At 31.4% G+C, this 17963-nt stretch overlaps 1 protein-coding gene across 6 annotated transcripts in view; it reads left to right on the top strand.

Annotated features, from left to right (window-relative positions):
* The window catches only part of Mp (collagen XV/XVIII-type protein multiplexin), a 288473-nt gene that overhangs the window by 220915 nt on the left and 49595 nt on the right, over nt 1–17963 (top strand). The window lies entirely within an intron of this gene.

The raw sequence follows: 17963 nt of genomic DNA on the forward strand, positions 1-17963 counted from the left end.
CATGTGACACGATTATCGTATGTTTATTTGCGAAATTTTCTTGTATGCTTTCTTCTCAACAAGTGGAAAATTGCAATGAAAGATCTCTCTCCCGAAACTATTTATCGCAACAAACGAGAACCCCGCGCACTTCATTCTCCCCTTGAAAGAAATACTTGGCGATCTTCGCGAAGCAAGATGAAGCGGCGCATTCGTCAATTGTTAATGTTCCTATACTCCTTATATCTAGGTTAATGGAAAAGTATCAAAGTATCAGGAAACACGAAGCTTTCGCTTGCTAACTAAATGCAGAACGCGATATTTATGCACAAATCAGTTTGAAGAATTAAAAAGCGCATTTATAAGATGGATCTTCGCGAAAGTTTATTAAATCGTGCTTGTTTATCCACCCGGCTCGCGCTTCCAGCAACGGTTACGATTGTGCTTAAGATAATAGAGATTGACACGTACATAAGATCATAGATTATTCCGGGAACCTGCTAGTCAACGTCACTCCGATGCCAAATACGCAACTAATTTGGAAACACCTCGGCTTGTGCCATATCAATCTCACAGAGGAGAGAGAGATCAGTTAGTCCGTGAATACATATTGTACTAAGAGGGCAAAACACTCTGTCACAACATACCCTATATTTCAATCTCCGGACATTCCAGTATTATTGCTAATTTTTTATATGCATTAGCCAATTATCAATTATTTTACATCACGTATGCCATTTTAATATATCAGATATAATATTTTAGTAAATAATAAATATATATTATACTTTGTTTGATTCTTTCCTAGCTATTTGCTGCGGGCAAAAACGGTAAATTCAGCATATCTCTCGTTTTAATGTATCTATTAGTCTCCCGTCAGGTAGTAAATTAATCATTTATAATATTAGTGTATATTAATTAATGTGCACTTATATGAAACGCTGCTGCTATTGAAATGCACACAGCTTTAATAGATAGTAAGCCTAGCGTATTGAGTTAATCTCGAGATAATGAAGATACTATTCAGAACTCCCAAACTAATCTAGACCAGATCACAGACGGCATGCGTGCAATTTCTCTCTCTTTCTCTTTCTCTCTCTCTCTCTCTCTCGATTGATTGTTACTAGTAAACCGATCAAAAATCCGATTAATCGGATATTTAATTAAAAATGAACCATTGCGACGAAAGAGAGAGAGAGAGAGAGAGAGAGAGAGAGAGAGAGAGAGAGAGAGAGAGAGAGAGAGAGAGAGACAAAGCGATTCTGTTAACGTCAGTTTGGGTCACGTGTTTTTGAAATTAATACCGGATATCGATCTAACTGTTTCAATGGCGTGCCTGATTACCTTCCACCTTCCACTGCGCTTTGACCTCAATCGAGCGGCTATATAACGGGCGTTTGCGAACTAATGTTTATCATGACCTTTTACCTTACCATCTTAAGCAGATTGTAAAATAACATTACCTTTAAAAATGAATAGAGTAAACAACTATCGAGATACAATGATCATTGCAATTTGGGTGTGAAGTTAATAGAGCTTGCCTTTATTCTTCTTATTCTTTTTATTTAACACTTTCACACAAAATTAAGAGAGATTGTGTATCTATTACATAAAGAAATAGCGATGTGATTTCTATCATTTCACCTTTCTTATCTCCTCAATTTCCAAGAAACAAACTGTCAAATGATTATTTCATCGAAATTGTGTTATTATATATTCAGTAATATTAAAAAAAAAACAAAGTACATTTTATAATGAATGTATTGGAGAGCAAAGATTAATTTATTTTTCACATCGTACCAAGCTAACTATAATAGATTTAATTATGCAACATTTGTATGACCATCCTACTATGTATGGAGCTCCAACCGACTCCCGTAGCTGCACTTAAGATATTAAATTAGAAACACAGCACCGCGTATATTCCATAGGGCGCTTGGAGAATCGCAGAAACTCGCGCCGCATCGGTGCGGATATTCCGTAACGTGGGATCCTGTGGGAACAAAATTATACGAATAAAGCAGATGGACTGCCTATAATCGGAAAAGTATTTTACCGTTCGGTGTCATCTCGCTCCGGTCGACGATTACGTAGAGACGTGTAATACGAGCGCGAGTATCCAGTAGTAATCGGTATCGCTGTCGCGACATCCAGGGAGAAAAACCCGGCCTCTTCTCCGCCACCGGGAGTATTACGTATCGAATAAAATTCGTCGCGCTCGCGTTGAAAGGAGGATCAATTTAACGATCCTCGTCGGTTCTCGCCCAGAAAGGGGAGCCGAACGGCGAAGGAAAAGCTCCTTTATGCGACGGGTTACGCGCCTTTATCTTTATGATTACACTCACGTAGGATCGGGGTTTAATATAAAACCAGCTCTCTCTCTTTCTTCTTTTCTTGAGGCGAGCGAGCTTACATCGTACGCTCTCGGCCACATCTATCTTGGAGAAGAAGCGCGAAAAAAAAAAACAGAGGAAAAGAAAGACAAGTGGTTCGTAGCCGAAAAAAGGGAGCCCGAATGCATCAACTTAAATAAGAAAGTTTCGAGAAGCTTCGTTTCTCTTGGCCTTTGTCAATACGAGCGAAGAGCCATCGCGCCCCTTCGTGTCAGTTGTTTGCAACAACCGCCTGGATACAATCAAAGGCCTGTTTGCCTTTCGACATAAATCTCCCGAGAGATATTTTTTTTGTCAGCTTGATATTCCTCACACGTTGTATTTAGCAAACAGGAAACGATCGCGAACGGAAGCCATGGTTATATTTTTCTAGTTGTATAAACAAAGATGAGACGATATTAAAAAATCGTTCGATATAAATCGAATAAATATTATTCTAATTTATTATCCTTTTTTTTTGTTATTTCTCGAAAAGTGAGAAAAAAAAAGTTTCAATAAAAGTGCGGGAAAGAAGTCATTTAAGATACTGCGACTTTGAAAGGGGATGAATGCGATCGACTTACGAGTTTTCCGGCGATTTTCGGGGCAGCTATAAATGTGATTCGAGACTTTTCGGAGGAAATATGTACATGAAAGCGCAACGGGAAGAGAGGGGGAACGGGAAGGCACAAATCACCGGGTATCTAGAACGGTAAATTGCGAGCATTCATAACGCAACGAAGGAGCAGTTCGCGCCACTTACAGAACGACGATAACTTTGTCACCCTTTGGGAGCCTCGTGGCGATTTTGTATTATTCTACGCGCGCGCGTATCTGTCAACCGCAATAAATATCGCCGGAGCATCAGATTCCCGGCGTTTGGGAGAGCGAGCGTTAAAGTTATTCAACGTCGTTGAACGCATTCAAATTCATAATCGAGATACCGTCTTGGAATAATGAAAAGGCGCGATGGAAGATACGCGTCAGTTTATTAACGCGACGTTTTAATATCGCGGAATAATAATGTTTCCTACACACTCTCAGTTAGATTAATAACAATATACTTCTAATGCTTACACTTTCAAGATTTTCTTCTAATCAAGATTAGAAAATAATTAATTTATACAATTAATTACTTATAATTAATATAATTTATATATTTATATAACATATAATTTATATAATTAATTATTGATATAAATATAATTAATGTATAAATAAGCGGTGAAAACGGCAAATAAGGGCCAGGCGCAGGCTGCAAAGTAATTAGTAACTTAACGATTAAAAAAAACGTCGAATTTATTGTGGTAGTATACTACAATAAACTCAACATTTTTTTAATCATTAAATTACTAATTACCTTGCCCCTGGCTCTTATTTGGACCCGTTTTTATAGTTTATTCACATGTTATATCTATTTTTTTAAATAATTTTTTTGTGAAATAATTAATAATTTAAAAATTGTCATGTACCTAAAGGGAAAATTAAATATCTTGCTGCAAAAATTAATCGCTTTTTCAAAATCAAGGTACTCCTTTTTGATATTTTTTTTATTAAAAATATTTCTGTTTTTAATAAAAACCAGAAATTAATTAATTACAAAATATATATCGGCGAATGCGTTTTTATTTTAATTAAAAGTTAATTTCCTTCTTTCCCCAATCTCATTCGCGAACGTTTTTTCATTTATATTCCACCTTACTTGACTCGAATGTTTCAACGGCGTCATAAATAAGCCAGATAGTTTATCCGGGACAACGTAACCCGGAACGTCCTAAGCACTCGTTACGGGCAGCGGAAAAAAAAAGATAGCGCATATACTGCCGCGTTCGAGGCACAATAAGAGCTGTAATGTCCGGCGCCATAATTTCGCCGTTAAACGGTCGTCCAACGTCTGGCGTCGTGAAAGCACGATGTGGCGATCGATCGCCTGACCGGCTTGATCGGCGTCCGTTATTGCGCGTGATGAAAAAATCGGGTCCCTTGGGCTCTCCCTTTCACAGTGACTCATTATGAATATCAATCAATCTGCGTCATTCGGCCCGCTCGTTATCGTACGCAATGCCAAAAGTAACCTCGAACAAAGCGAGAGTCGAAAGAAGAAAGTATTTTAAAATATTTTATATTAAATTACATATATTATTACATTTTTATTGTATTAAATTTTTTTATTTTTTATTAAACTGTTATAAAAGATTTAATTAAAAATTTTATTCGAGGTATAATCGAATTAAAAAATACATTCCATAGAAGTAATAGAATAACAAATTATTTGAATTAAATACTATTTAGAAAACAATAATTATTTTATTATTTATCAATTTTTTTATAAAAAAAGAATTATAAAAATTGATATTATTTCGTGATATTCAATATACGAAAGTTCGAAGTATAATCGAGTAAAATAATAAATCTAAAAAAATTGAATATTTTACAAACGTATTTTGCATTATTTTTTATTTATCGATTGTATATGCACTTTGATTATGACTATTTATGATGGTGTCAATAACATAGACATTTTAACTATCAATAAAAGATAGCGTTATAAAATCCCACATCGTCCGACTACTTCTCCTCTAATTCTCTAATGCCTAGAAATAAAGCGAAAGGCACAAACGAGGAAAAAAAAGTAGGTTTAAGAGGAACGCAGAATGCAGCAAGGAGAAGTGACTTTATCTGCAACTCTCGATACGCGAATTGACGGCGAGCGATTCTTCATTTTCTCTTCTTTCGGCTTTTGTGCCGCCATGCTATACGTCTCGTTAATTAGAACCACTGCCACCGGAATTCGTCCCAGATTCTCGTTACCTCTTTCCTCCTCCCACCTCCACTCCCTCCTCTTCCCCTCCTCCTGATAGACGAGGACAATTGTTTCTCGGATTTCTCCTATTGTGTTCTTCTTATCGACGAATGACGAAGATACTGCTTTGAGAAAGCCTGAACATCGCGCATAATAGAGATTAATCATTCCTATTTATGCAATTCCCTTCATTATTGTTACCTTTATTTCTCTTAGAAAGAAAATTGACGTACAGTATCGGTCAAAGGTATTACATCATTTACAGAAACAGGAAAGTCGTTGTTTTATGAAAAAAACATTTTTTATATTATATATTAATTTAAATTATATTATATTACTACTATTTTTTGGTGTAATATCATAAAAATTATGACAAAATAATGACAGAATTTTCGATTCATATAAAATAGCTCCTTTTGTTCTCAATACTGTCGTATTCTTGATAACAGATTTTTTCGTGATTTGATTTCAACAAGTTTGCAAATACTACAATTAATTTGAATTAATAGATCTCTCATTTTTCGAACTTCTATCAAATTCAACTCACAATAGCTCTATCGGATTTAGATCCCATTGAGAGACTTTAAATTTTATTGAGAGATTTTAAAGAATCAAAAATTAATATTTCTGTTATTTGTTATAATTTTTAATTTTTGCAATATTAAAACATAAAATAAATAATAATATTTTAGTAATTTAATACGTCACATTTAACATTTTATAATATATTTTGTTGACATTGCGCTGAAGAGGGGTCAAATATGATCCGAAACGTTCGTTTTTTTACTAATGTAATTATTTTATTGTTAAATAAACGAGTAATCAGAAAGAAAGAAGTGTTATTTCTTCCCTGCGCTCCAACTACCGCGCTATGGCTTTATTTGCCAATTTCGATTTAATGTTTAATTATTATTATTTGAGCCAAATTTCAATTTATTTGAAAATTTTTAAAATATAAATTTAAAAAAAATTAAATTTTTAATAAATTTTAATTTTTATAATTAAATTTTTAAAATATAAATTGATAAAATATTTATATTTATGTTTTCATTCATTAAAATAACGACATCCCTGTTTTTATAAGTGGAATATACTAAATGCTTTCGATCAATAACCGAACATTACTTTTATTATTCTAACGAAACGAGAAACCGGATCATGATCAAAATCGCAATGTAATAAATAGAAAGACCACACACTGTAAAATAGGAAATGATTATTGTCATTAGAATTAGCAAGGTTTTCCCGTTCCGGATTCTCTCACATAACGATCATTGAACGACACATTGTAAGTCTATTATTTCCGGAAATGTACTCGTCGTTCGTACATTGTATTTTCAGCGAATTCCGACAGCGTCCTCTGCGAAATGTGCTCTTGCATGGAAGGGAGAACATTATTTCGAGAGCTAGGGCTTATTTAGTTCCGCGAACTCCAACAGCTGGGATGTATGGGATGATGAAGTTCATATAATGCGAGTAAAACGTATCGAAGTTTGATTACCTCGGATCGCACACGGTGACATGGAGCCGGAGTTAGACGTCAGAATTTGCGTCTGTCATCAAGCAACTTTTGGCATTTAACGGAGAAAGCCTAATATACGTGCTCTGGAGAGCATTTACCTATTATTAGCCGCCGCTCTTCGGGAATGTACATACATATGTGCCTCACGTTCGTACGATTGGAGCAGTCCGGGAAATAGAACAGAATGCGAGCGCAATTACGATTAGCACCGCGCTAATTACCCTCTAATTGCTTAATTACGAACGAGTGCTATCTATTTTCAAACTAAGAATTAATTTATTATCGAGAAGACATTGCATTGCGTGAGAAATGCATGAGAGGATATCATTAAGTGTGTTCTGTGAAATGTTAATTACTTTTTTTTTATTTTTATGGAATTATTCTGACAACAATGGGTCGTCAGTTCAGATAAAATATCGGTCAAATTTTGTAAAATAAATGAAAGATTTAGTATCGAAAGATGATATATTCGTTAAGTTTAATTTAGATCAATTAATTTAGCATTCTGCAATATCGCTAATCTTGCTTACAATATATATGCGATATAAATTTAAATGACATATTTATAAAGCGCGAAGACTTGAAAAATAATTCATAAGTTTTATACGCTACATGTATTTCTGTTACATTGCATTTTTTATATTACTACTAAACTATTAAAATCTTGTACAGTTTATTTTAAACAGTCTTTCTTTTAACTTAAAATAATCCGATTAATTATGTTTAATAAAATATTTCTCGAAATGGTTTATTTGTGTTTTCAAAATAAAAGAGAATTATAGCAAATTTAATACGAACAAATAAATCAGTTTCAAAAATAAATGGTATATCTCCTCTAAGAAAACACATAAATATATATATTTATATTTTATTAAGAAAATATATATAATAGCGCACCTATCATTGTTTTATTAAATTTGAACGCAAATTCTTTCACGAATGTTTTCCCCGCATTCCAATTTATTTGCTTAAAATTTCTTTGTGTTAATTCTATAATTAATTAATCGTGAACATATAAATTAATTAAAATTTTTACAATTTATTTTAAATGTTCTCTTTTTTAACTTCAAATAATCCGATTAGTTTAATATGTTTAATAAAAATGTTTAATAAAAAAGCTACGTTTAGCAAAAAATTTGTAGAAATGATTTATTTATTTCTTAAAAATTTATTTATTTATCTCTCAAAAATAGGAGAATTGTGGATGGAATTTAATATGGATAGGAAAATCAATTTTGAAAGAAAAAAATAGCATATTCTCCTCCGAAACTATTACATATATTCATATTTTATTCAGAAATTTGTGACATGTAGCGAATCATTTATCATTATTTCGTTAAATTTGAACGCAGATTTTTGTACGAATTTTTTTCTATTCCAATTTACATGCTTAAAATTTATTTATGTTAATTCCATAATTAATTATACGTGAACACATAAATTGATTATTGCGCACGGTATACACATTATTACGAAAGCTGCGTGAAATATTCACAGTTCAAACATAGTTCAAACAAATCCAACGTATCCACGCGTACGCATAATATAAATCAATCACCACGAAATACACACGAGGTAGTAAAACAAAAAGATTATCGCGCGAAACATTAGCGGGAGATTGTCACGAATTCAATTATAGTTTGCTATCCCACGAACATTATGTTACATTATGTTACGTTGCGTTACGTTATATTACTCCATAATCGAAAATGCGCATAATATACGCGGGAAATCGATAACCATGTGACCTATCCCGGGTTTTGCTCTGACCGTACATGGGATCTTACGTATCTCGGGTGGAAAGTAAAGCGGACAATTCTGCGTGAGCTTATTATGCGCTCACGGCCAATAATAAGCAGCGTGTCAAATGCAGCGTGTACCAAGGTGATATTGTACCTGGTTGCAGCAGCACATATACACACATACAGTACTGAACAAAAGTATCGCATCATCCTCAACAATACAGAAAACGTACAAGTAAATGACTAAATTTTTTATATTTTATTATAAGCCGTTCTGCTCATGTTCGTAAAATATGAAAAATATATTATCTGTATTTCTCTCTCTCTCTCTCTCTATCTTATTCAATTTCTAAAATTAATTAATTATCATAACATCTGTTTTGACATTGTTAAAAATTCTTTATATCACCGATGCTTTTTTAATATAATCGTGTTAATTATAAACAGTTTCTATATGTCAACAACATGCATTATATAAGTGTATTATCTATTTCTTTCTTCTATAATCTCCCTCAACTATTATAGGAATATTTGCAAACATGCTGGAATAAAATGTTATATTAACAATTAAAAAAAAACTACTGTCGCGAGAGAGAGAGAGAGAGAGAGAGAGAGAGAGAGAGAGAGAGAGAGAGAGAGAGAATATGCGACAATGTTAAAAAAGGGAGAGGGATATTTTAAAGAATGAAAAGTTTAATATTTTTTATTTATATATTAATACATTTAATATTTAATATTTTTGTTATTATTTATTATAACTTTTAATTTTTACAATAAAAGCATAAAATAATAATAATAACATAATTTGATAATTTATACGTGTTTTTTCATTAAAATGATGACTTTTATCTCTATAAATGATGCATTAGTTTTGACCATTAATGTACACATGCATTCAAACGATTGTATGCCGGTCATGAGATGTGCCAATTTTGCGACCAGCATTCGGGATGTCGCCGCTAAGCTTTGGTCGCTTTTATGTACGGTTGCAAAACGAGATAGATAAGATCGCCGACCATTGTCGCTATCATTGTCTTTGCGTATCACTCGTGCTTTGAAGCGATTTTCGTATACTTGTTGTTATACGTGGGTCCACGCAAATACAAGCCACAAACGGCATATTGACTGTAAACTGTTCGCTTTGTTTGTAATTAGCAACAAACGGTCTAAGCGACGAATAATTTTCGCGAAAAATATATAGAAAAATGTAATAGAAAAATAATTACACTGTGTATTCGCATTTCTTATGTATTCGTATTTTTTAAGTAAATAATAATATATTTAAAAAAAAATTATTAGAAATATATATATATATATAATTATATATATATATATATATATATATATATATATATATATATATATATATAATTCTAATATTTTATAGTTCTATATATTAATTATATAATAATTCTATACATATATATATATATATATATATATATATATATATATATATATATATATATACAGAGTGTTTATTTTAAAACTTTCTACCCGTTTATTTCATGATTGATTATTTTTTGTGAAAAATGCCAAAAGATGTCAATTTTGTTTTCGAGGGAGACATTTAAGTACATTAAATGCAACGAAATTTTTTTCGTCGGGGTAGCTATTCCTTCAAAAATCTTAAACAGCAAATGGTATATCATTTTAAAGATCTTTTGATTCTCTGTACAATTCTCTTTCTTTAAAAAAAAAAAAATATATATATATATATATTTGAAGTTATCTCTTTCAATTAAAATTTTTTAAAAATATTGAATTCTGAATATTTTTAGAGAAAACTTTATATTAAATTCGCAATATCTATCAATTCTCTGTATTAATTAATAGACACATTTTACTCTCTGATATTTTTAATATATATTATAAATAAATCATCCGTTATATTGAAAAATTTCAGAAAAATGGTACAGCCAGTCTCACGGTTACGTAAAAAAAGCACAGATAGTCGGCGTCATAAAATTCTTAGCAGCAAACACGCTTGATATGTCATGCGCAAAATGCGCTTATTTGGAAAACTTTCTTACCGTCGTAATTTGCGGTTTTATATAAAACGTCAAGGGAGCGACGTCTAATTAATACGTGATGCGCAACAAATGTTTACGGTGTAATGAAGTCCGTAACGCGGCAGGCATGCCTGGTTAACGCAGATTAGAATTTATCGTGTAATTCTGAAATATAATATTACGTTGTAGTTGTGCGAATAAAGTAACAAAAGTACCTATATTAATCGACGAGGTAAACGAACCAAGCCACATAATAATCTTTCAAATAGAGAATAAAATATTAATAATAACAATTGTAAAACTTTCTCATTAAAAATAAATTGTTCTCGCTATTAACTTTATTGAGAAGATAATTCATCTCCATCTTGCTAATTAATATGTTAAGAAACGAACAAATTAAGAGTGGCAGGAAAGGAATATGTTTTATACTGTCATTCTCACATTTTTATTTGATATTTAATTATAAAATGACGCTTTAAAGACGTTTGAATTAACTTTTTTAAAAGATTTAATTTTGTAAGTGACATTTTGTATATGGAACTTTCAGTTAATTTAATCGATATTACAGCAATATTTTAATACAAAGACGCCATTATATATAAATACATGATATTTGTTTTAAAAGCTTTAATATGTAGCTTTCTTATAAATTTACACCGCTTGAAATAAATCTCTCATGACATTAGTTATTTAAAGACGCGCCGGCTCGATGGAAATTGCTATGTCAGATTAGTTTCCCGCGAGTAATAAAGCCAATGCTTGAATAATGGATAATATTTAAATGACGCTGTGTCGATTAAGCGAGACGGATCGCGATTCGATCGTTTCTAACGAGTTGCAATCACGAGTTGCGCGACGTTTCCGGTAGCTCGATCGAAAATCGAACCTTACACATTCCCGCCACGTGTTCCACGTGTGACATTGACGAGGAGAACGCGCATTCGTTAACATGCGCGACAGCTGACGATACCTGGCGTCTATCTGGTCACGTAGATTTAACTGTCCGATGTGTCCGACCCGACATTCAACTACAACTTTCTCTTAATATATTTGATTAATTCATCATATATGTATATCGCCGAACTCACACGTAACGTGCTGATACGAGATTCCTAACGTAAGTATTCAGCGAGAGACCAGGCGCAAAGTTTCTACACACATTTTCATCAACATCCATCAAATGTAATTTTAATTGGACTGGTTGTTCGCTTCCTCTGTAGCAGACGATTTAATTAATTAATCTCTCACTTCGCTCCGTTGAATAATATTATTATTCCTTTAATTTCAATAGTCGAGTCTTTCAAGAATCTCTTATTTATTTACATATTCATCATGACCCCTGTTTATAGTTATGCCATAAGCTACCTTTTGCTGGTTTAATCTTAATTGGGTCTTTAATCATGCATTCTTGTGCTATAAACAAGTATTAATATTCTTGTGGCGTAGTAAATACATTACAGTCGGAATAAAATACATTTACAATAAGATACATTTATCAAAGAGATATACATGTGTGCATGTGTGTGCATAAATACACATCCGTTATGAGTTTAATGGAGCCTAAAGAGTTTTTATACCATGTATTATTCCAGATTGTACTTGCAAAAGACTCTTCTTAATATTCGATACATTACTATTTTTATATACAGCATAGTTTAACCAAAATAGCATCTTTGAATTTACATATATCGTCTTTAAATCAATGAATTAAATAATTTTTATATATCAAATTTTTTTATAATAAAGATACTTAATACTTTTCATATGAAAATTACCCATTCGATAATGTTTTTTCAGCTTCAGGTATCAGGGTATCTAATTTAAACCTTGTAAAAAAATTCTCTGATCTTCAAGTATTTTTATTGAAAATTTTAGATGAAGAGAATATTTTTTAACGTTATTTTTTGATGTAACTTTCTATAATAAATTTTTTTATTGTATGCATTTTTTAATGTTTCGCTCATACGTAGAAGAAACACGAAGCTTCTTGAGTTTCGAGTGCTAAATCTTTTTGTAAATGTACCGAAATAAGCTGAATAATTTTCATAAAATAAACATTTTTCACTTGCATAAAATTTTCATTTTCTTTAATTACTATAAATTATAATAAAGAATAAGTACTGCATATTCAATATTTTATCAAAATATTGAATATATGAGAAAAGATTGATATATGTTTATAAATTTTAAACTCATAATTCACTTGGCTTATCGCTGTTTAATATGAGAGCAAAATTGTCGAAGAGAAAATTTCTTTTTTACAAATTCCCTGAGTAAAATTCCATAAAAATTCCCAGATCTTTTCAAAAGAAATTCTTGAGAGAATTCTAGATTTTCCATGTTTTTCCAGAAGGTAGAGATGCTAAGCATTCTAAACGCGAAATCCGAGAACAATTCAATGACGATAAAATTCACGATATTAAATCGCTCGAATTCGATTGTCGAAATTTGACGAGGTATTCGACCGGCGAGATAGTTTAATGGACAGATGTCATAAGTCGCATCACAAAAATTGCACGTGCCAAAATGACAGATCGTTGTATTCTGATACTCGAAACCGATGAAATTAGAGAGTGAAAAGCGAAATGTAAACGAAGAACGACAAGAGCTTCACGCGAAATCATAATACAATTTTAAAGGTTCGAAAATTTCTCGTTTGCTTATCATATTTATAAATTTAACAGGTTAAACACAGGAAATTGTATCTTAAAGCACGCTATAAAATTAGCCACGATCATAACAGTTAACGAAATAAGTCTTAGTTGTAAAAAAAACAGTTAACGAAATAAGTCTTACTTCCTCTTCTTTTTTCTTTCCTATACTCACAGTTATTGACGATAAAATTTTCGTGCATAAATTAAAATTTCTTTAAAAGCGTTTTTTAAATCCTTTTATATCGACAATTTGAAAATTTAGATCATTAAGATTAAAGTTTGTAGCAAAAAAACTATTTATTATTTTTGTTGCAATTTTGAAAAATTGGCACACTACTATTTACATTTTGAGGTATCTTAAAGTTAATAACAATTATATTAACTTTGAGAGAAATAAAATTACTTTATTTGTATTTGTAATTTAAGAAAGATCAGAATTGTACTGATGTAATTATTAAATAACATGCGACAGTTTCGAAAATATGTTTATTTTGATTCAGCAGATTGAATTACCGTCACCTATGAATTAACGTTTCTGTGTATAATTGGTTTAATCATTTAACGCTTAAGTAGCAATCAGTATTGTTTAACATAATGTAGTCCGAAATGTATGTAAATCATAATTTGGGTTAATTCAGGTATCGCGAACCGATTTCTCGTACTAATCACGGAATGCATTATACACAGTGACATTTACAGTCGCGATCAATTGTATGTACGTATAACACTAAAACATTCCGTGTATTCCAAATATTTTACTTAATGCTAAAATTAATCTATTTGATAATCATGGTCTCGCATTGAATTTCAATAAACTCTCGTTTTATCAGCAAGAATCATTTCAAGTTACCTGTCTCTCTATCGATAATTGAAAATAACTGAATATTTTATCATATAAATACATACATATTTCAAAAATCTATTCATTTTTGTTTATACTACCAATATCGATTCATTTCAATTAAGTTCATATCCAATTTTGCGATAATAAATTGCATGAACAATAAAAATCGAGTGTTAAATATAAGTAAGAGCAAAAAGCGCTCTAAAATAACGCCATAAAGCAAAAACGCGTCCTATATTATTAATGTTCAGTAAAAATCAGTAATTTGTATAACGGAGAAAATGGAGAATAATAAATCAACGAAAATTAAAAGAGAGGCGCGCACACACACACATGTTTTTTTGAATCATATAAAACTCGTCAATTATAAAAATATTTCCAAGCTTAAAATTTTTTCTCAAGATATTATTACCCATTCCTGATAATTTATTCTTTTCCCACAACACTCTTCAATACGAGGTGAAAGAGAAAAGAGAAGAAATTTTAGAAAATCGATATTTTCATGAAAAAATTAATTTTAAAAGTTTGATAGAGATAATGAGTTGGTAAGCATAAAAAATGTGTTACATTATTCTTTTTACAGAGCGCGAATAAGGAAAATAACTATCGTAGAATAAAATTAAAGGTATTTATCTGCTTTTATTCGCGAAAAATATTCATGCAATTAAATTCTGCTATAACCAGATCGTAGTCGTTGCATTTATCACAACAAAAACGGGTTACAAATTTCGAATATGAGGGCTATTTGTAAGTAGGGGAGTTACGGTAATTCCATTGCTAAGTTTAGGATCGATGCGGGTGGAAGTTAAGTATTTAAGACACTGTTAAAGTTTCACAAACTTTCCCATGGACTCACTGCCTGGGCTCTTTTGAAGTGGGCAGCTGCGAGGAACTTTGCTATATATAAAGCACGATCAGAACATGCTCTTTCTTGCTCTCACTTTTGCTCTCTCTTTCTCTCTCTCTCTTTCTCTCTCTCTCTCATCGTCAGATACGCTCGGAAAATTCTTCTAAATATTTAATCACGCAGTCCAGCCCGGATTTTACGGATCGCACAATAATCCTCATCGTGTACGCTCTCAACTAACTCAATTCCTCTCTCTTTCTCTCCTCGTCCTCTAATAACTCGACGAAAATTAAGCTTATTCTTGTTATCTCCTCTCTCAATCCGCGCACTTCGGGCTGCTTTCGCGCGCAGGATTAAATTTGTCTAACTCCGGCCGCATATTCTTTCCTAAGCAAAATAATTGACGTTGGTCTGATAAATTAAAGAAAAGTATAATGGGGTGCACGCCTGGTTACTCAGCAAAAACCGTGAGATAAATAATGTGAGATAAAGTCTCGCACTTCTCTACTTTTAATATTACTGCGCTATTTATCGTTAATTCAGTATCAACGTTAATTATAATTTAATATGTTAATTTAATATCACATTTAGTATCTTTCAAGATTACATCAAGATTTTAGATCATTGCAACTATATCGAATTGTGACATAAAGAATCAGTAATAGAAATTGTTTCATCGCTGAAATAACTTTACTTTGACATTTCACCTTTTTATCATTCCACATTTGTTAGTATGAAGCAATAGACTTATAAATTATGGCATTAATTTTATTTTTGACTTCTAATCAATAAACAACTGTCAGGTTTAATTATGTATTATATAAATCTATTTTTATTATTGAAAATATAAGATAAATTTACAGAGACAGAGAGAGAGAGAGAGAGAGAGAGAGAGAGAGAGAGAGAGAGAGAGAGAGAGAGAGAGAGACAACGGAGAAAAATTTGCTCTATCAAGTCTACTGTTTTAATAATATGCGAAGGTTTTTCAGTTATTCTCAGGATTGATGTAACAGAAAATTTATAAGTTCTGAAATATGCATGATATGAATTCTCGCCTCTGATGTCACAATCGAATTGCCATGACCGGTTCAAAGCCTTAACATAGCAAATTCTATTTCCAGTATAATTACAATGACATAATGATATATACAATATTACATTTCGTTATAATAAATCTTGTCATTATATCGTATATCAGATACAGCATAAATTGAATTTATTTAATTAATATTAATGAATGCAGTCTACATAATTTTTAAATATATCTTTTAACAAAACAGGATAGTAAATTAATGCAGTGTAGCTTCGTTGAAGAGAACGTTTATAATTATTTCTACAATTTCTGTACAAATGATAGCATATTTATTCAGTATATAATAAGGTACTTTAAAAACATTTGGATGTGTAAAAAAATTTTGACTTTATAATTTTTACTAAAGCGAAAACTTCCGATAATTATTCTAAAGTATTTTATTACGACAATATAAATAAGAAATGTCAAAAATAATTCTATAAAAAAATATTAATACATATAATTATAATAGTTTGATAATTTTGTGTGTGCAGAAAAATTTGATATTATTTATATAACACTTTTGTTTAAATAGCTTCATTTATTCACACAATAATATTTTCACCTCATTTTAAGAATTATATTTTCAAAAAAAAACGTTCCAACATTATTCAAAATGTTTGAATTTTTTCCATATTGGTGTCCAAATCTTCTTTAATATAATAAAAAAAGGACAGTTTACTTATCCATGTAAATATAAAGCGATTTTATTTTTAAATGTTTGTGTTCATGTAATTTTTATTCTTTCGTACATATAAAGGACAGATCAAAGTATCCATTTCAATTTGTGAAACATGGAAATATAAATCTCTAATATAAATGTACATATTATTCTCTTATGTCAACATATCGAAATGTCGACACTCAGAAGAGATCTTTAAATTTTTTTCGTTCTCTCTTTTAAAATTTAAACGCGTTATAGCGATTAAATTTAAATCTAAATAGTTCTCAATATTTTTCAAACATATATCGTCCACGAATCTTTCTTTTTTTAACATTCTCATATACATAAAATACACTCGAATTAACACTGACAGAGACAAAAACCTAATCAAAAGATTATATCAAACATGCGATTTTAGGTATTATACATGCCGAATATAAACGATCCGCATGAGCAGACACCTCCCCTCCCTTCTATACTTTATAACAGGCTTTAGCTTTCGAGACGACTGACGTTCCATAACACAGTCGTCCTCAGACATCTCGTGCAGAACGTTCGCAGCGAAAGATAGTCGGAAGTTGTGACATCAATTACGATTGAAATTGTTAGTGTACAGTGTCTGACATTTTTCTATCATTTCGCGATACATATAAACAGCTATTATGATAAAATTGTTGTACGAGGCAGTATTTTTCTCGATATTTTTAAATTTACGTTCTGTCTATACGTTTAATAAAATTGCTAAATATTAGCTATATTAAATTTTGTTAAATAAAATTGTAAATTAATAAAGAATCCAGATGAGTTTGGAAATATTTATTAATTACGCGTTTTTCGAATTTCAATTTTTAATTATGGTGCGAGAACCCACGAAAATAAAATAATCTGTTTACGCGCCAGACCCATACATTTTATCTACCTGATATATGAAAGAGCCTGTTTATCCAATATTAACAAATTTAGAACACATTTTACGATTTTCTGCAAATATAGATGTACACGTGCATATATGGCTATTGCAAAAAATCTCGCGTGTACTCTTATTTCTTTAAATTAAAAAAAAAGTATTATTTATACTTATGTGGTAATAAAAACGTTAATGTAATGATGATTTGCTGCGCTGATACACATACATTTATCATTTTCCTTCATGAAATATTTTATCGGTCAAGTGGATAGGGATAGATGAACATTGCCGGTACAATCCGGGACGACTTTTCAACTGTACAAATCCGCGGCAGTTGTTTCGGGAACGAAAAAAAAAAGTATTACAACTGCAGCGGACTAACACGACCGGTGAAGAGGAAAAAAAAAGAAAACAAGCTTTTGCACCGACCGAAAACCGTAAAATGCACCGTAAAGCGCGTTACTGCGGGCCATTTAGAAAGATCGATCGATCCCATGAACACTTTCAGAATGATCGATGCACCGTCCCAGTATGCCGGTTCCTTT

The sequence above is a fragment of the Camponotus vicinus genome, unplaced genomic scaffold (genome assembly GCF_025532165.1).
Source record: "Camponotus vicinus isolate PSW18456_S1 unplaced genomic scaffold, iyCamVici1.0 SCAF_2, whole genome shotgun sequence".
NCBI classification, from domain to species: Eukaryota; Metazoa; Arthropoda; class Insecta; order Hymenoptera; family Formicidae; genus Camponotus; species Camponotus vicinus.